Below are 21911 nucleotides of genomic sequence, written 5' to 3' on the forward strand. Positions count from 1 at the left end.
GAGGGAATCGAGGCTCTGAGATGTTAAGCAGAGTGCCCAAGGTCGTGCAGGTAGCGAGAGGCAGAATGGAAAGTTGAACCCGAGGCAGGCTGAGGCCGTGAATGGAACCATCTGTTCCCCTGGTAGCCCCCACGCTACCCCACCGCAGCCCTGATAGTATAGCCTTCCACTGGACTGGGAGCTTTCCAAGTGCAAGGACTCTGGCTTCTTCATTTGCTTCCCCTGTGCCTGGAATAGAGCTTGTTCCAGAACAGGTACCAATCAATATTTGTTGAGTAAATGAATGAGGGAGAGAGGGAGGGCCGGAATCCATGTTCTTTATTTTCCCAGCCTCAGGCTTATGGGCTCATGTTTATTTCCCTGGTTTACATTAAAATGTAGCCCTGGAGACAAGGTGTGTGCAAGAGGTGCAAGAGGTCCCTCCTCTCCCTGTGGGATACAAGGGGGGACGGGAGGTGCTAAGGAGAATAAGCGAGGCAGCATCTCTAGAGCAAGGCGCTCCCTTTTCAGCGGTTCATTTTGTCGTCAACCTGAAAAGCAGCCGGACCAGTTTAGGACTTAAACTTTCAGCGTTCCAGTCCCATCTCAGATCCTTTACGGAACTGAAGCTGGGTGTGGGGGAGGAGGAGGGGAGAGTTATAAATAAACAGATACCCACAAACCGGCTGGTTCTTTAAACAGAATTTGCTTCAATCAGCGCTGTGCCACATTTTCCCAACTGGCCTCCGTCATGAGAACAAGTGGGAACTTTCATAGTGAATGGCTTTCCCCCCCTCCCTACCCCACCCGATGAATGGTGGGAGTTTTGGCTTGGGAGGCAAATTTCAAATCCTCGGCACACACTTTCCTGCCCTACTGTGCCCCGTCCATCACACACAGTGCCCTGCACAGCATACCCAGTCATCACATCTGCTGCCTCAGCCCTCCACAATAATTGGGTCATTGTTTTATTACACCAGTGAGAGCGCTGCAAGCCTGTTAGGATTATGTCATTGACATTTGCGTGAAAAGGCAATCATGATATGCTGGGCATTTCACACAGCTGGGAATGCAACTGTGTTGTCATTGTTTGAGCGTCTCATCCAAACCCCCTGACTCCATGTCACAGTCCGGCCCAACCAGTGGAAACGGATTGCTCTGACGTCTGTCACCTTTTAAGGTTGTCTAGCCCTTCCAATAGACCAGGCAGGATCTAACTCTTCTCATGCACTTTTGGGCTTTTCTGCTTCTAGACGCAGCGGGCTGAGGCTGAGAGATGCCCGCTTCTCCGCAGTGTGGGAGGTGTTCACTCTCGTGGCTGGGTGCTGTAATATAGTATCATTTGTTCACTGACGGCTAATCAGAGCCAAGAACTGTTTTGGCTCGAGATCAAACAAAGGGCTAATGTTGTCTGTGGGGAAAGACTATTTAGACAATTTATGAATCAGAGTTCTGTGGTGACTTCTATGGTGTGTTACTTTCAGCGGGACCTGCGCTTTGACTGCATTGTCGGTAGGCTTGAGCACGGGTCTCTGCGAAAGAAGTTCCAGCCCAATTTGCACTTATCAACAGGTATTAATGACGGCAGAACATCTCAGTTGCGAACAGGGAAATGATTCGCACTGATTTCAGAAGTGTAAACAGAGCTCAAATTCGTGGGCCAGTTCTTTTACTGTGATACATTGATCTTCTTCTCCCACTAGTGTGGGGGCTGGAGTGCATGTGGCCATTCACCCGCTCTTGGAAGGAATCTATTGCAGACACCTCTCCGTCCCTTTTCTGGTCCCAGTCCTCGCCAAGCCAGCCCTCACCAGCCATCTCGAGGTGTGATAGGCACAGCTGGCCCAATAAAGGGGAGTCAGCTGAAAAGACACAGGGGCTTAGATGCACATCTCTCTTAATCCTCATTGCCGTGACTATAAAGAATTCAGGTTCCTGAATTTTTCTTGGCAACCGATTTCAAGTCCTGTGCCTTCTGGGTGCTTTGGTACTAGGGCTGTTCCTGGTTCCTGCTTTGGGTCTGTCTTTTCCTTATGGTGGCAGTTTCCCTTTCTGTAAAATGGGGCTCTCGCTGGGATCAAATGAGAGACCTTACCTAGACCTGGCATGGTGCCTGGTGAGGAGAGAGTAAGTGCCCCATCATTGGTGCTTGTCAGCATCTTTTTCCTGTCCAGGCGTCTTCTGGTTCTTTTCCCTGCACCTCCAATCCTGGCGCTGAGTCAGGGCCTGTTCTCTCCCCTGGCTGTAGCAAGCCAGGGCACCTGCCCTCGGACAATCTGCCGTCCCTTCTCTGAGGCCTTCTGTTGTCCTTTACCTGTCGCCATGCGGCACTCAGTGTAACCATGGCCAGACCTCTGCCAGCTGCTGACATTAACCTGTTGAATTCTGACAGGGGAGAGTCAGTTTCCAGGCGGGAATTTGCATGTGTGGGCCAGGTACAAGACCTTGTACCTGCCGTCCTCCGCGGTGAGCCAGTCACCCCCACTCTGGTTACAACCAGATGTTTCACACCCGTGACTGCAATGCCACCCATCAAATGGTTGCTTACAACGAAGACAGAGTGGTTTTCATATCAGAAATATAAGCTGTGTGTCGCTTCTCGAATGTCTTAAAAGCAGCTACCACACCTGGGTACTTTTCCCTGGAGAAGGACCCCCTTGTTGAGGGTCTTTAATTTGGAGGCGCCGGGGGTGATTATATACCTTTCCGAGGGGGTCCTGACTGCTCTAATTTGCAGGGAATTAAAATATTGGAGGAGATACGAGATCTTCCCCCAAACTCACCTGCTTTTTGAAAATGCGCTCCAGTTGCCTTGGCGAACAGCCAATGCAGGCGCTAAAAGAGAGTCAGAGAACGTAGGAATCCTGAATGCTACTCTCCTTGCATGTACATGCCCCAACAGAACGACGGTGGCGAGGGGGAAACAGGAAATGGAGAAAAGGCAGCTTTTGCATCCTAGGCTGGGAGAGGGGACGTGTGGCAACATCATGACAGCTGACTTCCCCACCAGGGTCAACCACTCAGTCTGAGAGGTTGTCCAATCTGGCAGGGCACCCCAGGGCCAAGAGTGAAGGGGCCAGTCCAGTGAGATCACCACCACGAGCAGGTCTCGTTTTGACTGCTTTGAGTCGACTTTCCTGCTTTGGCTTCGTTGCTTAGTGGTGCATTTGTTTCTACCCATTTGGGAGGGGCGACATGACCGACTTGTCTGTGTGTGTCGAATTTGTCCTTCTCAACACTTAATCGCATTCTCAGAGACCCTTTGAGCTCCAGCCACTTCGGGGCTGTGCTGTGAAATTGCGGCTGCTTTCTCTGCTCTCGCTGGGAACGGTGCGTTCTGATGATGTTAATTTCCTACCGTTTCCAACATCGGGTAGTCCATCGGGAGAGACAGGTGCTTAAGTGTTGAACCAGCTCTTCCTGGGAATTCACTCTTCCTCCTTCAGATCTCATGCAGATCCTAAAAGGTGTCTGGAGTTCCTTTCCTGCCAGTTTATCAAAAGTTCATATGCACTAATGCGTCAAATAGCGTTTGAGTTGTTATTATGCGTGAGGCGCTGTGCCACGATATGCTCTACCTACCATATCTTATTTCATCCTCACCACGAGGCTGTGAGGCAGGTACTATCACTATCTTCATTTTCATAAACAAGGAGACTGAGGCTCGGGGAATGTAATGCAAAAATCACACAACTGATATGCGGGGAGCTGGGATTCAAACCCAGGCTTATCTGATTCAACCACACGGTACTTTGTCCACATAGCCTCTTTAGGGCCTCTCACAGCCTTTGAGAACAAAATGAATCCTTGAGGAAATTTTCCTGCTCCACTCTTTGCTAATCGTTACAATTACCACTGCTATTACTACTGCTGCCGCTGCTATGGTTACTGGTCCTATTATCATTTTCCCAGCACAGGCAGGTGTTTTAAACCCAGCTGCCACTTGTAGAGTTCAAACCCAGATTCATAGGAGTCCAGTAGACCCATTCCACTTTTCTGTACGGCTTGGAATTCCACCCAGGAGGTGGAAGACAGGTACCACTCGCTCAGGTTGCCGACTGCCAGCTTAACTACCAACATCCACCCAACAGCTCTTGAGTACATATCAGATGAATCAGCGATAGGTCCTGCCCTCTAGTCACTCACTCCCCTAAGACCTTCCAGGTAGACAGACAGAAGCAGCACATTTAAATGTGTTACATTTACCTGATGTAAAAAAACAAAGCATGACTTATAATTCACACATGAAAGTCTGTGCAGACGGAGGGGTGGTGATGGGAATATGTCAAGGCCTTGAAAGAGGCTGGACTAGTTTAATAGAGCGGATGAGGAACCAGAAAGCTCTGCAGCTAACTAGCTACCTGGCGGCTGGCCCCTTAATCTCACTGGGCTCCTGTTTCCACCTCCCGACGCCAGGAAAATAGTCATAGCCACCATGTATTAGGCATCTTCCTAAGTGCTTTCCATTTAGTCTGGCAACCATTCTTCTTACATTCCCATTTCTGGGGTGGAGGCTCAGAGACGGTAGGTAAGGAGCCCTAGGTCACACAGCTCTTCAGTGGCTGATTGTTTCTATGCCCTGAATCTTCTCAAGCCACGAAGTTGCATCACCCCCCTTACCTCCTGAACTCCAAGGCAAGTGTTCTCTGTTGCCTTAAAATCAAAATCAAGGACAGTCTTGTGCAACCGAGCCAAGAGGATAAACATTCAAAATAGCAATTAGTAGGTAGAAATGTTGCCAGGAAGAGCTATACAAAAGCACAGAGAGACACCCAAGTGAGTTAGCAACACTGGGGGTGTGGTGGTGTTTGCTTGTTGGTTAATGGCATCTCTGCCAGCCCTCACCTTCCTCCTTCTCCTTCTCACTCCACAATTTCTCGGGTTGCTCTAGAGAGCACAACCCACCTAGAGACAGCCAGAGCCACCACAGGAGGGCACCAAGCCAGGACTGGCAGGCCTAGGGCAGTCGGGCTCTGGGCTAGAAACCATAAATAACCACTTGAATGAAAGCTAGCTTTGGCCAAGAGCCTTGCCATTTCTTAAGGGATTCTGTGCCTCTTATATGGACCTCGTTACTTGAGAAAGGCCTGGCCTCGTATATATAGCAATGATACTGATAATAGCTGCCCTTTAGTGAGCACTTACTATGGGCCTGGCCCTGCCCAGCACTCCCAGACACTAACTCACTGAACCCTCGCGCAGCCCTATGAGAGCCAGTGCTATGGTTTCCCCCATTTTACGCGGGAGGCATCAGGCTCAGAGAAGCTAAGTAACTTGCTCAAGTTCATACAGCTGGTTGGAGTTAGCATTTGAAGCCCGAAGCATCTGGTTCCCCGGGGACAGAGCTCTTAATTCTGGTATTTAATGAATGTCTGTTAAAGGAATAAACAGATGAATGAATGGACAAACGTATTAATTCATTTCACTTCACTTTAACAAACATTTATTGAGTGCTCTGTATGTGTCAGCCCCCCTCTGCTAGGCATCGAGGGTTCTAATGTTAAACATTTAAACACAGGCACACACCCCCCTCCCATGGCCCCTGCCTATGAGCTCACAAAAGCACTCTCTAACGTGGCACGATTTCTTCTGGGGAAAAGTAATTTGAGTTTCTTGAACAGCAGTTTTTAATGATGCTATTAAATGTAACCCAAAGCGGGGGTTGTGCACCGGTGAGCAAAGAGTTTTCAAATGAGAGCGTGTCTTTGATTCATCATCGATTCAGCCAGAGAATGGTTACCACCAGAAATGGAGCTGCAACTCCTATCACATTAGCTAACTCTTCTTCCATCTATCATGTCTGTATGCTGTCGAACCCTCCCACGGTACAAAAATTATCTGTACTCTAATGGACAATTATCCCATCCATCATCCTCCTGGTCCTGCTGATTGCTGGCAGTCTACTTGCCCACGGCGGAGACTTACAAGTAGTCACGACCGATGATGCACTGGAAAATTGCTCATTTTTACACATTTCAAACCCGCGCAGAATGAATGCCTTTGCAGGCTGCCCTTTCAGCTACATTTGTTTTCCCGGTTGTATAAGAGCAGGTTATGAATTCTTTACCTGTATGTGAAACATGGCCTCTGCGAATATTTAAAAAAAAAAAAATCCGCTCTAGGCAGCAGCCCTATAAATAGGAAAATGACGAATGAATGAAACACACCTGGGGTGATAGTGGAGGCATAGGCCCTGTACCTGGGGCTCCAGCGGCTGGTTGGTCACGTCACGGTGCGATCACATCTTCCTTTTCCTTTCCAGGTATTTTGCAGAGAATCCCAAGTTGATTAGGGTCGCGGTGAGGACTCATGGTGCTGAAAGCAGGGTTTGAGGGGACAGTGAGAGATGCCCTTTTGAATCCCTTGAGACTATGGCTATGAGATTTCAGGGCAGAAATGCCCCCCATCCCCAACCTCCCACCCTAAGTCCGGTAACACCTTTAACCTTTTTTTTTTTTCAGGGCCGCACCTGAGGCACACGGAGGTTCCCAGGCTAGGGGTCGAATGGGAGCCACAGCTGCTGGCCTACGCCACAGACACAGCCATGCGGGATCCGAGCCGCGTCTGCGACCTATACCACAGCTCACAGCAACGCCGGATCCTTAACCCACTGAGGGAGGCCCGGGATCGAACCCGCGTCCTCATGGATCCTAGTCATGCTCATTAACCACTGAGCCACGAAGCGAACTCCCTAACACATTTACCTGTTGATTACAGTAGCCACCATGCCCGGTACAATCAGACTCACTGGTTGCCCAAGGCAAGAATCCAAGAGTTGTCTTTCCCACATCCTATTTCTCACCTCCACCTTCAGCCAGCCACTAAGCCCTGCCAAGTCTACTTCCTAAGCGTTCCTCAAATCTGACCCACTTTCTCCATTCCTCCTGCCAGGTCCAGAGTTCAGGACTCCCTCGAAGAAATCCTCTCTCGCCTAGATTCCTTCCATAGCTTCCCATTTCCTCAGCTCTCTTTGCCTCCCCCGGGGATCATTCTCCCCAGAGTGGCCGAGCCATCCTTCCAAGATACAAATCCCATCCTTTCACACTCCCTCCTCTACTCCAGTGCAACTGACTTTACCATACCTGAGACCAGAGGCTCTCCAAGTGTGGCCTTGGGGCCCGGCAGTCACAGCGTGTCTGAAAACTCCTTAGAGACCCACTGCATCTGAAAGCGGGCCCGCCCTCGTCCCCGCCCCCATCATTTAAGTCTGAGGAGACCTCCAGGTGATTCTGACAAAGGTTCCGACTTGAAACCTCCCACCCTAAAGCCCTGAGTTCCCAATCAGGCTTGTACGTTAGAATAAACTGGGGGAGGTTTTTAAATATCCCAACGCCTCCCCCACGGGCTCATTAAATCCGAGTTCCTGGGGTTGGGAGCCTGTCATCAGTGTTGCGTTTAAAGCTCCCCAGGTGATTTCAGTGGGCAGTCAATTCGGAAACCTACGGCTCGCTCCATAGCTTGGCATTTAAGGCCTCTTTGGTCCCATCTCCCCACGCTCCTCCTATGCTCCTTCTAGAACGGAATCATCACGAGTCTTTGCCAGTTCTCCGAGGCCACAGACAGTCTCTCACCTCAGGGCATTTGCACGCATCTCTCCCCCTTCCCCGGCCTCCCCCACGCCCTCTCTTCAGCTAGCAGACACCTTCTTATCCACAACACAGAGCTCAGAATACCCCTCTGCCAAAGAGCCTTCTCAGACTTCCCCAGGCTGGGCTAGATGCCGCTCCGCTGCGCTCCCACAGCTTCTGTATCCCTGCCCTTGCCCCATTGTTTTGTTACCCTGCGCTTAGTTGTCTGCTTCCCCGACCAGCCTGAGAACATGGATTATCAGCCTAAAGGATGGCACGTGGCACGCAGTGGCTGTTCCATGATGCTACACATCCTGTGCCCCCTTCCTAGGTCATGCTTCTGTACCTTGTCCGAGGGGTGACTGTCTCCTCCGCTTTCAACATACAGCTCAGAGGGCACACCTTTGAGGAAATCATCTCTGAATCCCCTGTCTGAGTTAGGGACCCGTCCTCTGGGCTCCCACAACACCCTGACCTTAACCCCGTCCTGGCCCTCAGCACATGGGCAGTCACCATCTATTTCGCTTCTCTGCCTCTTTCGCTGTGAGCAGCTTGAGATCGGGAGTGGAGCCAGGGGCATCCCTGAATCCCAGCACAGCACCTGGCACCTGTCAGGTGCTCAGTAAACACCTGGAGAATGGATCACTGAATGAAGACTCTTTCCTCTCCCATGTCCTCTGCCACTGTTCCTGTCCAGACCCCACCTCTCCTTTCTGTAACCCATCTGTACATGCCCCACCCCCCCCCCAATGTGGTTTTCTAAAACCACAGTCACCCTGTCTCTCGGACTCAAATCCTTTCGGCGATTCCTCACGGTCTGTAGAGCAAATAGGAAAGAGGCATTTGAGGCCCTTCCCAAGAATACCCCTGCCTTTCCAGCCATACCCCCCGTATAGGACCGGCTACATCATTTCTGAGCGGGCCCTGGGGGCAAAATGAAAAGGCGGAGCCCCGTGTTCAACTCTTGCATTTGGAGTGGATGAGCAATGGGGTCCTGCTGTACAGCACAGGGAACTATCTATGTCCAGTCTCTTGGGATACAACCTGATGGAAGAGAGTATGAGAAACAGAATGTACATATATGTTTGACTGGGTCCCTATGCTGGACAGCAGAAATTGACACAACATTGTCAATCAACGATACACTAACTTAAAAAATTTTTTTCAGAGTATTAAGATTCTCAATATTTATTCAACCAAGCACGGGACCCTTGTGAGTGCAGGGTCCTGCGCTCAGGTGCTGGCCTGTCCCTGCATGCAGCCCCGTGCCAGCCAAATGAACTTGCCGTTCCCTGAACTGCTGTGTGGGATCATTTCCTCCGTGACCTTGGCCAGTCTGTTCCCCTGTCACCACTCCAGAGCGCCTCTTGCCCACAGATCCGCCTTTTCCCTGTCCCTTAGTTTCTACCACGCACCCTGATAGCGATGGTTATTTTTCTTTTCTTCTTCTTCTGGTTTTTTAATTTTTAAACTTTTTATTATAGTTGATTGACACAGTTCTGTCAATTGCGGCTGTACAGCAAAGTGACCCAGTCATACATCTATATACATTCTTTTTCTCACCTTATCCTCCATCACGTTCCATCCCAAGTGATGGAATATAGTTCCCCGGGCTAGACAGCAGGACCTCATGGCTTAGATGGTTCTCTTTCTGAATGTAGTCGTGCTCTGTATTGAATTTTGAGCTACTTGAGAATAGGGACACTCTTCGGTTTCTTTTTGTGGTTTCTATAGGTCTAACACAGTACTTTGTGCTCATCTCACTCGTAGAGTGACTCAGGGAAAAAGTGCCCAGCCCCAGGAGCCGAGCCTGCCAAAAAATCATTAGACACGAGAGCCTGACTTGAGTCCCTCAGGATTAGCTATGTAGCATTGAAGGGATTATTTCCTTCTCTGAGCCTTAGCTTTGCCATCTATAAAAAGATGATGCGTTCTCGAATTATTTTCTGCCAGGATCTTATTCTTTGCTAATGTTTTCAAAATACTCTCGTTTTTTTTTTTTTTATTTACCTAAAATTAAAAATATATATTTTAGGAGTTCCCGTCTTGGTGCAGTGGAAACGAATCCGACTAGGAACCATGAGGTTGTGGGTTCCATCCCTGGCCTCGTATAGTGGGTTAAGGATCTGGCATTGCCGTGAGCTGTGGTGTAGGTCGCAGACGTGGCTCGGATCTGGTGTGGCTGTGGCTGTGGTGTAGGCCGCCAGCTACAGCTCTGATGAGACCCCTAGCCTGGGAACCTCCTTATGCCATGGGTGTGGCCCTAAAAAGAAAAAGACAAAAATATATATAAATTATATCACATGAGCACAGTATCTGAATTTTGGAGGGTATGATTCTGTTTTTGTTGTTTCTGGCTTCATTGTGTGCTTTGAAATTTTAGATTATGAGTTCATGCTCAGCCCGACTGTATTTATGGGAATCTGGACGTGGATGGAGGGTGTGTTCCTCCAGGAAGAATTTGTGTTTGCTTCTTCCAGGTGCTTCAGGGCACCATTAACCCAGGACTACGCTGAGTCAATTGTTTATTCCCAAAGGCAGGAGCTCCGCCTTATTTGTCTATGTGACCCGGGCTTAGCTCAGGGACTTGGAGACATGGATTTGTTGATTGAATGGATGAAGGAATAAGGCCTCTATGAGCTTCTTTTGGAAACCCACTAAGAATTTGAACCTCTGGTGTCAACAGTAGGTACAGCAGAAGAATAATATTTACAAATGTTTATTGAGCACTTACTATGTGCCAGATATTCTTCGTGTACTGTGTGTATGAATTCATTTGATTCTCGCTGTAACTCTGTGAGGCAGGCACTATTATTGTCCTCATGGTACAGAGTGGACACAGGCTCAGAAAGGCTGAGTGACTTGGCCAAGGCCACACAGCTAGTGAATGGCAGAAAAGATTCGCCCCACCCTAGAGATACATCTAACCACCATCTCATAGTGGAGGAGAGAGCAACAGTTGTGACAGTATCAATAGAGCAGAAAGTTTCAGTCCTGCCAGAGGGAGTGCAAGAGGCCACACCAGGCACAGGAGGGAACTTGGCATGGCCTGGCATTGTCAATTAACCCTTGTTATATAGATATACCCTGCCAACTAGAAGAGGAGCAGTTGGAAGGCAAGAACCATGGTTCACAGCTCTTTGATATATATTATATTTAATATGTATAACAAATATACATATTTGCTGAATGAACAAATGGATTTCAAATTCACTGGAGATTAAACACATGGATGCTTTAAATAAATGACTTCATGTGTTGTACATCAGACTGAAGTCGGTAATAAAGTCTTCACATTGCTTTAAAACCTGAAAATGCCAAGAGGTGACCATAACATGGTTGAGTATAGCCATACCTTGCCTTTGTCCCAGTGCCTGGCACTCAGGACCCTCTGGGAATAGAAAGGAAGAAATTTGGACTCTGTCTTCACAGGCCCTGACACCGTCGGGAACCAAAGGCCACTGTGCTTGTAACCCGTTCCTTTGGCTGCTGTCCAAATCTAGGAGGGCTTGGAGAAAAGGGGGGGGAGCTTTATTGGCTCTTATCCTTGCCAAGGCCAGGCAAGAACTGGAGTGTGGACCCGCAGTATACACTCTGGGTCCTCCCTCCAGCATTGGTCTGATGGAATGAAATCTCCAGTCTCTGCCAATCTGGGTTCAATATTTACCTGGGAGTTTGCAATGAGCCTGGGGACAGGGCTCCAGAATGAAGAGGAATGGAGTTGGGGAGTGAGAGGAGACCCGTGTGTGTGTGTGTGTGTGTGTGTGTGTGTGTGTGTGTGTGTGTGTGTGTGTGTCTGTGTACTGGGTGAGGAATGGCAGGGATAAGGGTCAATGAGAGTGGGGTCAGGCTGAAGAGTGTTGGAAAAGAAATAAGTCCTCAGCACATAATGTTTCCTTTCCAAGGACTTCTTTTGGCTGAAACAACTTGCTGGGTCTCAAGCTCAGAAGCCCAGATCGGGCAGTGAGCCACCCAGGTTTCCACCTTGGCCTTCCTTATGGGTGGGGGTGATGGTTAAAAGAGACCCTGGGAACAGGAGTTTGCCCCATGCCTGTGCTAATATATTCACTGCCTCTATCCGGCTAGGGGGCACATGACAAGTCCTTCCCTCGCCTACTCCATGGACAGTCCAGGACTCACTGCTAGAAAACCCCTGGGGACCTCATTGGTGAAGAATTTAATATGGGGCATGTCGGAGTTGGAGAGCCCAAGGCACATTCAGGCAGCCGAAGAGGTCTGGGCTGGAAAGAGACCTGGAAGGCAGAAGTATAGAGGTGGGAGTTGAAACTGCCCAAAGGGAGGTTATAGAAAGAAAGGCAGAGCAAAGGGCTTGCAGAGTTATTAGGGTTGGTGAGATGGGGCTTGGGAGTCATGTGGCTTTGAGGAGCGTTCGTGGATTCATTCATCCCTCCAGTCATTCAACATTTATTGAGCTTTGTGCCAGATACGGAGTTTGAAGCGGAAGTTGAGGATTTAACCGGGAGAAGGGTTAAGAGGGGATCCCTGGGCGGATTCAGATGAAGGAGAAGGGAGCGGCTGAGTGCCTAGGCTCGCTCTTGCCAGGAGAGCACATCTGTGAACACAGAGCTGCATCTGTATCCCAGCCAGCTCCCCCCCCCCACCTAATCCCCTCCTTGCTACCCACCCCCCTCTGTGTTCTTTCTAGGCACTTAACTGTGGCGCCAGAAACCCCCCGTTCTGAGAGCCCAGGCAATCCCCAGGGGCTGGGCGGGGGGTGGGGAGGGTTGACGGTTTGGAGTACCAGAGCCGGATGAAGCAGGAGCTGTCTGTCTGTCTGTAATTAGCTCCAGCTGCTGTTGCCTGGCAGCACTGGGGGCCGCGGGGAGTGCGACTGCATGCGGGTCAACCTGCGTGCGTGGCTCCCCATCGCTATCACTCTATTTCGCACAGTCTTGTGCGCTGGCTTGGGCCCCGCTCAAGGTCCTCTCGGGTCCCTGAGGATCTCGAAGGACAGAGTGTTCCACAGGCAGCACCAGCTTGAATCACTAATGCTGCTAAGCAGGAGGACAACAAATATAGGCCCCCATATGTCCTGGATACACGAGCCCCTGCTCCCTCCATCCTCCCCCACTTCCTGAATGTTTCCTACTGAGTGAAGCCCCAGCCCTGGAAATTAGCAACACCTTACTTTTGTGCAGCCTTTTGGCAATGAGCCTTCACAGCTGTCACGCCACCCCAGACTGCCCGAGGGCAGCATTTTACAGGTGAGGCCCAGGCAAGCAGGGATATTGGCACAGGCTCACCTGGCTGGATGGAGGCAGAGCTGCATCCGGGATGCTGACCCTCCGCCAGCCTCCTGGCCAGGTGCCCCAAGCCCAGCAGTGCGCCGCCCAAAGGGCGGCTACTGGGCGGCTTCGGCTGCTGCTCTCTGCTCCTGAGAACTCGTGGGCTGTGGCTCCAGGACCTGCCTCGGCAAATGCTGGAAACTAGGACCTTGGAAGCCGAGCCTAGACTAAGAGGTTACTTAGGGCCTGCTGCGTGCCCACCTGCGAGTGTATGGGGGTCTCAGGCAGGGGTCCAGCAGAGCCCCCGGCCCTCAAAGAAATGACAACCTGAGTGGGGAGACTAAGCTTAGACCCCAGGTCCAAAGGCAATCGCAAGAGCTTCCCTCTCTCCCACTAACCAGTCTGTTACCAGGGACCATGATGCAGAGACCCCATCTGCTGTCTCTTCTCTCCTGCCCCAGCCCAGGGGGCGATGTGTAGTGAGGGCTAAGGATGAAGAATGGGAAGATGAGGGAAGAAAGGAAAAACTTGAGCTCCCGCTAGAGGTCAGGCACAGTGTGGAGTATATACATTATATATATGTCATCTAATATATATGTCGTCTATACTATATATTCATATACACACGCAAACACATGCATACATAATCACTTTCCACGGATTAACTCATCTATTTAACTGAGTCTCATCCACGTAAAGAGTTTGGGACAGAGTCTAGCACATAAAAAGCACTGAGTGGATGCTAACTATTCATCACCATCTTCTTTATCATTATCTGCATGAATATTATATACACTATCTCATTGACTCCTTCTGACTCTGGAAGGTAGCAGCTATTCTTTTCATTCCCAACCTACAAATGAGGAAAGCAATCGTTTATTGTATACAAGCCTGGGGAGGTGTTGAGAATGCAAAGGAGGACCCAGTAGGGTCCCCAGTAGCCTCTGGGGACCTCTCCATCCAGCAGGAGGGCGGGGGCGCACACAAATCCTCATGGTCCAAGGATGCTGCAGTCGAGGACCATAGCGGCGTCATGGCGGCGCTGATGGTAAAATGACCTGGTATCGAGAAGCTGGGCAGGCTTCTCGGATGAAGCCCTTTGAGCTGGACCCTGGAGGGTGGAGGAGGCTTTTGCTGGGAGGAGCAGCAAGGGAGGGAAGGAGAAGCACTTGCATGAAAGCGCCTGGTCTGGAAGGTGGGACCATGGCTGGTGGGGTGCAAGGGTGGTAGCAGCAGAGGGGGCAGAAAAGGGAGTGGGGAGCAGCTTAGTCAAGGCTTTGGTGGCCAGGCTGAGAGTTTTTCCCTCTGTCCTGTGAGCCATAGGGAGCCAGCGAAGGTTTTCATGAAGCCTGAGGAGTGACAGGCCAGGAAGACAATTCTTAGAGAGGCTGGACGTGGGTAGACCGATTGGGAGGCCCTGTCAAGGACTGAGGCAGGGAGAGCAGAGAGCAGGGGACCATTCCAGGGACACGTCAGCAGGGGGAAACCTTAGGGCTGGGCGTCCTGGAGGGTCAGGGAGCAAGAAAAGCTGACAGTGACCCTGAGCTTCCAGCTTGGGTCCATGCAGATGCTGCTAATTGAGGTGGGGGGGATCACAAGACTATTAGTTGCAGGGGCATGGGTGGGGACAGGTGACACGTTCAGCTTGGACCCATTGGATCTGGGATGCCGATGGGACTTATGAGTGGGCATGTCCAACAGGAGGCAGGGTGAGAGATGGGGCTGAAAAGCCACCAGGGTTAAGTGGCATTAGTTGACCTCATGGGACAGGATAGAGTCTCTTTTCCCATTCACTCCTCCAGGGCAAGGGCTGGGGACAGAGCTGGGGAGTCCCAGCGTGAAAGGGGTGAGGTGGTGGGAGACACGGGCTGGGGGGAGAAGACCCCTTTCTCCTAGCCCCTCCCAGAAACCTCATCCCTTCTCCTCAGGACCAGAGTCCCCTTTTCCAGGGCTGCGCTCCCACCAGCGAAGGAAGGGACAATCACTTCAGCTTTTGAGTCCCTTAGTTGAAGGGGGCGGGTGTCTTCTAATGAAATGCAGTAAATGAACCACCAGGGATTCGAGACAGAAAGGACAGACACCAGGGCTCTACAATGACCGCTGGAGCCTTCAGTGCCCACAATGGAGTCTTCAGGGCTACGGAGCTGGAAGCACATTCGCGGGGGCATTTTGAAACATCCAGCCTATGCAAACCACTGTGGGTCTCCCAGGAGTCCGAAAACTTTAATTAGACCAGCAGGTCCCATAACCAAATCTCATAAACTCATACATCTATAGCAACGAGTTAGCCACAGGAGTTTCTGTTACACTCTGAATGTAAAAGACCCCACACTGCCATCTTTCTGAGCCTCTGACCAACTTTTCCCCTAGGACTGTTATTCAGGATGGCTCGGATCTCCTCTGAAACCCTGAGGATGGCTACCGATTTCTGTGTTAAATATCTGGAACCACATCAATAATGGTTCTGAACACTTCACAGCCATGAACTCATTTAATTCCTCATCAATATTATAGACCCTGTTTATGTGTTCGCCGAGAGTTTAATGTAGGCCAGGCGTGGTTCTAAACCTGTTAGACAGGAGTTCCCTTCGTGGCTCAGTGGTTAATGAATCCGACTAGGAACCATGAGGTTGTGGGTTCGATCCCTGGCCGTGCTCAGTGGGTTAAGGATCTGGTGTTGCCACGAGCTGTGGTGTAGGTTGCAGACGCGGCTCGGATCCCGCGTTGCTGTGGCTGTGGTGTAAGCTTGGCAGCTACAGCTCCGATTAGACCCCTAGCCTGGGAACCTCCCTATGCCGCAGGTGCGGCCCTGGAAAAGACAGAAAGACAAAATAAAAATAAATAAACCTGTTAGACAAAACAAATCATAATTCCAAGGGAAGAACGTGACGAGGCAGTTATTCCTGTCTCCATTTTACAGGTGAAGAACCAAACCACAGAGAGATTGAGTCAGTTGCTCCAGGTCACACAGCTTATAAGAGGCCTGGGCTGTGAGTTGAAGCCTGCCAGTGTGGCTTTGGCATGCTATAAACCATCCAGATCTCCTATAGCCCCCAGTAACTCAAAATACCTCTCAATGAGGGCTCTCTGTCTATTTAGCACCCCAGACTGGTAGCATCACTGATTTAGGTCTGTAACTCAGATATTTAAAACTGCCCCAGGTCATTGTGAAACAGGCTAGGAGCTGCTGCCTGGGCAAAAGGTCAGGACTCAGATGGCACTTCCATGTGCTCTCGGAGCGGCTCAGGCTGTAGGCTGGGACTGGTTATAGGAATCGGAGCCCTGGGATCTTCCTCTCCACCCCCTACCCTCATTCCACGAGATAGAGTACCATCTTTTTTAAGGTGTAGCCCAAGGAACGCTTTTTATAATTTTTTTTTTTTTATCTTTTTAGGACCACACTCAAGGCATATGGAGGTTCCCGGGCTAGGGGTTGAGTCAGAGCTGTAGCTGCTGGCCTACGCCGCAGCCCCAGCAACATCAGATCTGAGTCACGTTTGCGACATACACCATAGCTCATGGCAATGCAGGAAACTTAACTCACTGAGTGAGGCCGGGGATTGAACCTGTGTCCTCATGGATGCTAGTTAGATTCATTTCCGCTGAGCCACGATGGAAACTCCCCAAGGAGCACTTCTTAAACATGCAGATTCCAGAGATGAACCCCAAACCCAGAGGTGCTATGTCCCTGTGAAGATAGTGGCTGGAATATGTATTTGAGCCAACTCCCGGACTGAAATAGTTCCAGAACCTTCTCTAGCATCAGTCTTTGAGAGGACGGAGGCCTGTCTTCTGATGCTCGAGGTACCCAAAGCATGCCTAGGGTTGCTTTGCACAGCAGAGAGTCAGGGAGGGCTAGAAGCAGAGAGCACGCTGAGGGCATGCCTGCACAGAAAGTGGAGCCCTTCTGCCACCGCACCCCTTGAAAGAGAGTGAATTCTATATCTTCAGGAGAGGGCAGGCAGGGGGAAGAGAGGAAGTGAAGGAGAGACTCTTGCAGCCGCAGCACCCTGGGGCCCAGACAAGGGAGTATCCTGAGGGAGGGAGGGTAAGAGAAAGGTGTTGGGGGCCAGCATGGGTGCACCAGCAGCCCCGGGGTCAGGGAACCACAGCAGGAGTGGCCGCGGTCAGGTATTGATGCCGCAGCTGCAGTGAGCTTTGCAGGAACCAGAGATACAGAGTTGTGGGTGGGACACCTTTCCTTTTGTTGCATGCTTGGGGAGTTGCACCCTCTGGACCCTGCCCACCCAGAAGTGATTCCATCTCACCACTGGGGAATGGGTAGCAAAGTTGCAGAAAGCTGAGAAAAAGATTTCATGAATCCTTAGCAGCGAATCTGTCTAGTTAGTTAGCTGGCGGGGGTGGGGTGGGGTGTGTATATAAAATTAGGAAGAGGAAAGGCTTGGGAATGCTCTCACCTAGTGAGACTGGGTGGAAAAGGAGAAAAGGGCTACTTTAAGACAAAGGTGAGCCCCTGAAACCGTGGCAATGTTAGATCTGCAGCCTGCAGGACCCCCATCTGCTGCTATACCCCATTATCAGATGACGATGCCTCGAGCAGAGACCTGGGGGGTCTTAACCATGGCTGATTTTTTTTTAAAGTACTTAGTACCAAGCGCTATGCTGGGCTTTATGTGCATCTCGTTTCATAGCATTCTCTGAGCGATCCTACTATTATCATTTATGCCCATTTTACAGATGAGGCTGAGAGAGGTTATCGGACTTGCCCCCGGCCACACAGCTAGTGAGTGGAAGAGCCAGGATTTCAACCCAGGTAGTCTTACACCTGAAGTCTGTTTACTGGGCCGTGGGAAGGATGTGGGGCTATAGGAATGGCTCCCTCTTGGCCTGTGGTTCTGCACAGGCAACCCCTCTCTGCATCTTACAGCTTTGCCTGAATAAGGTAAGTGACTGTTTCTATCATGAATCCTCCGGGGTATGAGTTCCATGCTGGTCCCAGAGGAAGGAAAGGGAAGAGTCCCCCAGTCTAAGTCTCCGTGTGGTCCCCTCCTGGGCTAGAGAAATGCCGGAGTTGAGGGGTGACCGGGTACTTGATTGGCTTGATTCTTTGTCCTGAGGCTTCTTAACACTTTTTTTTTTTTTTGGTCTTTTTGCCATTTCTTGGGCAGCTCCCGCGGCATATGGAGGTTCCCAGGCTAGGGGTCGAATCGGAGCTGTAGCCACCGGCCTATGCCAGAGCCACAGCAACTCGGGATCCGAGCCGTGCCTGCAACCTACACCATAGCTCACGGCAACACCAGATCCTAAACCCACTGAGCAAGGCCAGGGATCGAACCCGCAACCTTATGGTTCCTAGTCGGATTTGTTAACCACTGCGCCACGATGGGAACTCCGCTTCTTAACATTTTTGAGAGCCCCTAATTCAAGGGCTTGGGTAGATGAGCCCAACGGTGCCCGTGCAGGGGACGCTCCTATTTCCTGTCCCACTCTCGTAGGTGGGATTCTTCCTCCTCTCCCTACCTCAGTTTCATTAAGTGGGTCTTGGTCCTATTACCCAAATCCCGAGTCCCTGCCTCTATAAGTTGTCTGGTACTCCACTTTATTTATTTATTTATTTATTTATTTTTAGGGCTGCACCCGAGGCATATGGAGGTTCCCAGACTAGGGGTCTAATCGGAGCCGTAGCTGCCAGCCTATGCCAGAGCCACAGCCATGCCAGATCCAAGCCGCATCTGCGACCTACACCACAGTTCACGGCAACGCCGGCTCCTTCACCCACTGAGTGAGGCCAGGGATCGAACCTGCGTCCTCAAGGATGCTAGTCAGATTAGTTTCTGCTATGCTGTGATGGCAACTCCTACTCTATTTTAGCAAGAAGGAAAATTTCCCTTTCTGCCAACGGATCTTCTTTTGGCCTTGACCCAGGCCCTGCTTCCAGACTCCTGCTCTGAGGCTTATCTTTGTACCTACAATGATCTCACATTCCCTGCTCTCGTCTCCCCTCGATCAGAACTTGCTGTCAGGAATGGGATGCACCCAGATGAGTCTTAACAGGTTGACCCTCCCAAGAGGTTGATGCCAAAGCCCCGAGTCAAAGGAATTATGTACTTAAGAATTTTTCAAGCCCTTGGGAGTGCATAGGGAGAGATTTGGAAGGGCCAGGGAATGTTCTTAATACCCCTGGAATGCCATAAGGTAGACGTAAAATTCAGGCTACGGCCAAGCCAGAACCTGGATTATTTGGGTTATAATCAGAATCCATCACACAGGGCGATCTCCCCCCTCCCCCCCCCACCACTCAAAGCTTTGACCAAAAAAAGTTTTCCAGATCATGAACTTCTATGATCCAAGCATCATTTGCTCAGCGCGGAGAAGGACGAGGGCTGAGACGCTCCATGAGTTTCAAAGACCATGCAAACCGGCGCAAAGCAAAACTGAATTCCTCCCGAGACTTGCTTCCTCATATAGCCTGAGAACGAAACCAGTCTTCACCAGAGACTAGGTGAATTTCCTCTTTTCATTTCTCCAGCACTGATACTAATGCTCTTCCCCTCAAATCCTCCTCAGACCTGGCACTCTTAGCAGAATACAAATAAGAAGCTGCATATTTCGCCTTCAATCTGAGGAATCGAAGGTAGCCAGCCTTGGTCTAATGAACATCTTATGCCTTTTCTCTGTAAAAGACAGCGTTCCTTCTATGGTACTGTTTGGGGGTAGGGGCAGGGGGTGGGAAGGGTAAGACCTGCCGGCCTCGTTCTGTTCTTATTCGTGGCCCAGGAAGCCTTTACGAAAGCCTATGACCCTGAATCCTGGCAGGTTCATCCAGATGACTGCCTCTCCAACACATTCCTCACTCTCACCTCCAAACGAATCCTGGCCCTTAAGAATGATTTGGTCTTGCTCTTGTTGGGGGGGGGGGTAGGTAATAAGGCCGGGCTCTGTCATCCTGGGCTCTTTCGAAGGAACTTCAGCAGTCTCCCAAGGAAGGGCTGCATGTCCCCTTTGGAGCAGTCATTTGAGCTGCTTCGGGGTCTGGTAGGCTGGCCAGAGACAATGTCCAGTCTCTCAGGAACACGGTAAATAAAAGCATCAGAGAGGCTCCTTTCCTGAGGAGCCTGCAGCTCTTTTGGCCTCTCTTGCCATCAAAAGAGGAAGGTGCTGAAAGGGGCCAGCTCCCTGCAGAGCGCAGAGCGTGGAGTCTCCCCATTGTGACCGTGTTTCTGAGTGTGTTGCAAATCAGCCCCGGCCACACCGCTCTTTTGACCATGGAGGAGTCATTTAGACCCTCCTGCTTGCAAGTACATCTTTTACCATTTCAGCAAATTGCTGCATAAAAGATGGAGAAGCCAAGCAGCGGCTGTGCCCGCAATCGTAGCCGTGGTTGCATTTCAGTAATTCACATGCCCAAGGTGTGCTTCTCCCATTAAGTCCAACATGAGACATCAGGTGTGCACAGCACTGGTGAACAGAAGACCCCCAAAGGCCAGGTGAAGTGTCTGGTATGCTGGGGGCTTGGGAAACAACAGAGGCATTTTCATTTTCCAAATGAAGAAGCAGTTCGAGGGGTGAAGAGGGGCGGGCTTCAGGGATTCTTCCAACACCATGGGCCTGCCCACACCCGAGTCAGATATTGATGACCTTCCCCAGGCCCTGCCCTCCTCTCCCCCTCCTCCAGAGACGGCAGTGGTACTTACAGGTGCAGAGGATTTTAGGACAGGAAAATGGAGACCGCAGGCTCCTGAACGCCTGCTGAGTCAGTTGCATCAGATTACAAAGTGATGCTTGGAAGAATAAGATGTTTGGAAAATCTGGTCACCCCCACATCCAAACTCAGATCACCCCCATCCCCCAGGACATCTGGTGCCTCCATGCCCCTTACCGTGAGGGTGCTGGCAGCTACACTGGTTCTTGGAGCCTGTGGCCGGGCAAGGTAGTCAGGCTCCTGGGATTAGGTTGGCAAGAACGACTGTCCTCCAAACGCTCAGCCCAGAGAAAGAGAGAGCGCGCGAGCAAAACCCCCAAACGGGTCCAGGACGGAGAGCTCCTGGTCCTTAGCATGTTTCTGGCGTATTCCGAAAGTGGCATCCACAGCAGAGAAAGTGTCCCAAAATAGCTCAGGCTGCCGATGCCTCGCTGAAACCTGAGAAAGAATTGCTGAATTCAAAGATCTGGGTCGCTGTGGGTGTGTGATCGAAGTGCGGCTTTGTTGGTAGGAGGAACTCAAGCCATGGGCTTAGGAGAGACACGAGGTCACCTGGGGCACGGCCTACCTTCTCTCGGCCAACTTGCTGTCGTTGGTGGTGGTGGCAGAAAGCTCCCGGTGCTGAGACAAGGGGCTGGCATGGAGTCCCAAGAAGGCGGTTTTCATTCCTAGGTCTCTAATGCACCAACAATATGATATAGCTGTGTTCCATTTTTCTGCATTTCAAACAAGGGAACAGATACTGTGCAAAGGTTTCTTTGAGATACTGCTCCATAACTGATGAAATTCCTTTTCCAGTAGATTTTTCATTTCTTTTGGCCTTTGGCATAAGTAAATGTCAGCTTCTTAAAAATCAACAGAGAAGAGCAAACAGTAGGGTCTCTGTGACTTTCTTGGGATTTGAGAAATCTCCCCTCCCTGACTTCTGACTGGATAGTGTCTGTGCATTGCTGCCTATGGTTCTGGGAAGGATGCGGTCCACCCAGACACGCTGTCTCATTTTTGTTTTTTTGCTGAGATCTTGGGACATTCTCCTTTCATCAGGTATGTTGAAAATGTTAGGATTGTCTGCAGAGAGCGGGGGTCAGTATGTAGAAAGTTCAGCATATGGCTTCCTTGGCTCAGCCGTGGGGTTTAAGAAGAAAAAGCACAGCATGTGGGGTCTAGTGCCAGCTCTGCCTGTCTTTTGCTGTGTGATTTGGGACAAGTCACTCCTCTTCTCTGAACGTCAGCTTCCTCCTCTTTATTTTATTTTTATTATTATTATTTTTTGTTTTTTTGCCTTTTCTAGGGCCGCATCTGCGGCATATGGAGGTTCCCAGGCTAGGGGTCTAATCGGAGCTGTAGCTGCCAAGCCTATGCCAGAGGCACAGCAACGCGGGACCCGAGCCGCATCTGCAACCTACACCACGGCTCACTGAGCAAGGCCAGGGATCGAACCCGCAACCTCATGGT

At 50.6% G+C, this 21911-nt stretch overlaps 1 long non-coding RNA gene across 1 annotated transcript in view; it reads right to left on the reverse strand.

Annotated features, from left to right (window-relative positions):
* The window catches only part of LOC110257717, a 47221-nt gene extending 26169 nt beyond the window's left edge, over positions 1 to 21052 (reverse strand). The window contains exons 1-2 of the long non-coding RNA XR_002340627.1: positions 20634 to 21052; positions 6147 to 6294 (exon numbers count right to left, since the gene is read on the reverse strand). This is a non-coding gene — a long non-coding RNA (uncharacterized LOC110257717). The remainder of the gene's footprint in view (positions 1 to 6146; positions 6295 to 20633) is intronic.

Source organism: Sus scrofa, chromosome X, assembly GCF_000003025.6.
Source record: "Sus scrofa isolate TJ Tabasco breed Duroc chromosome X, Sscrofa11.1, whole genome shotgun sequence".
Classification (NCBI taxonomy): domain Eukaryota; kingdom Metazoa; phylum Chordata; class Mammalia; order Artiodactyla; family Suidae; genus Sus; species Sus scrofa.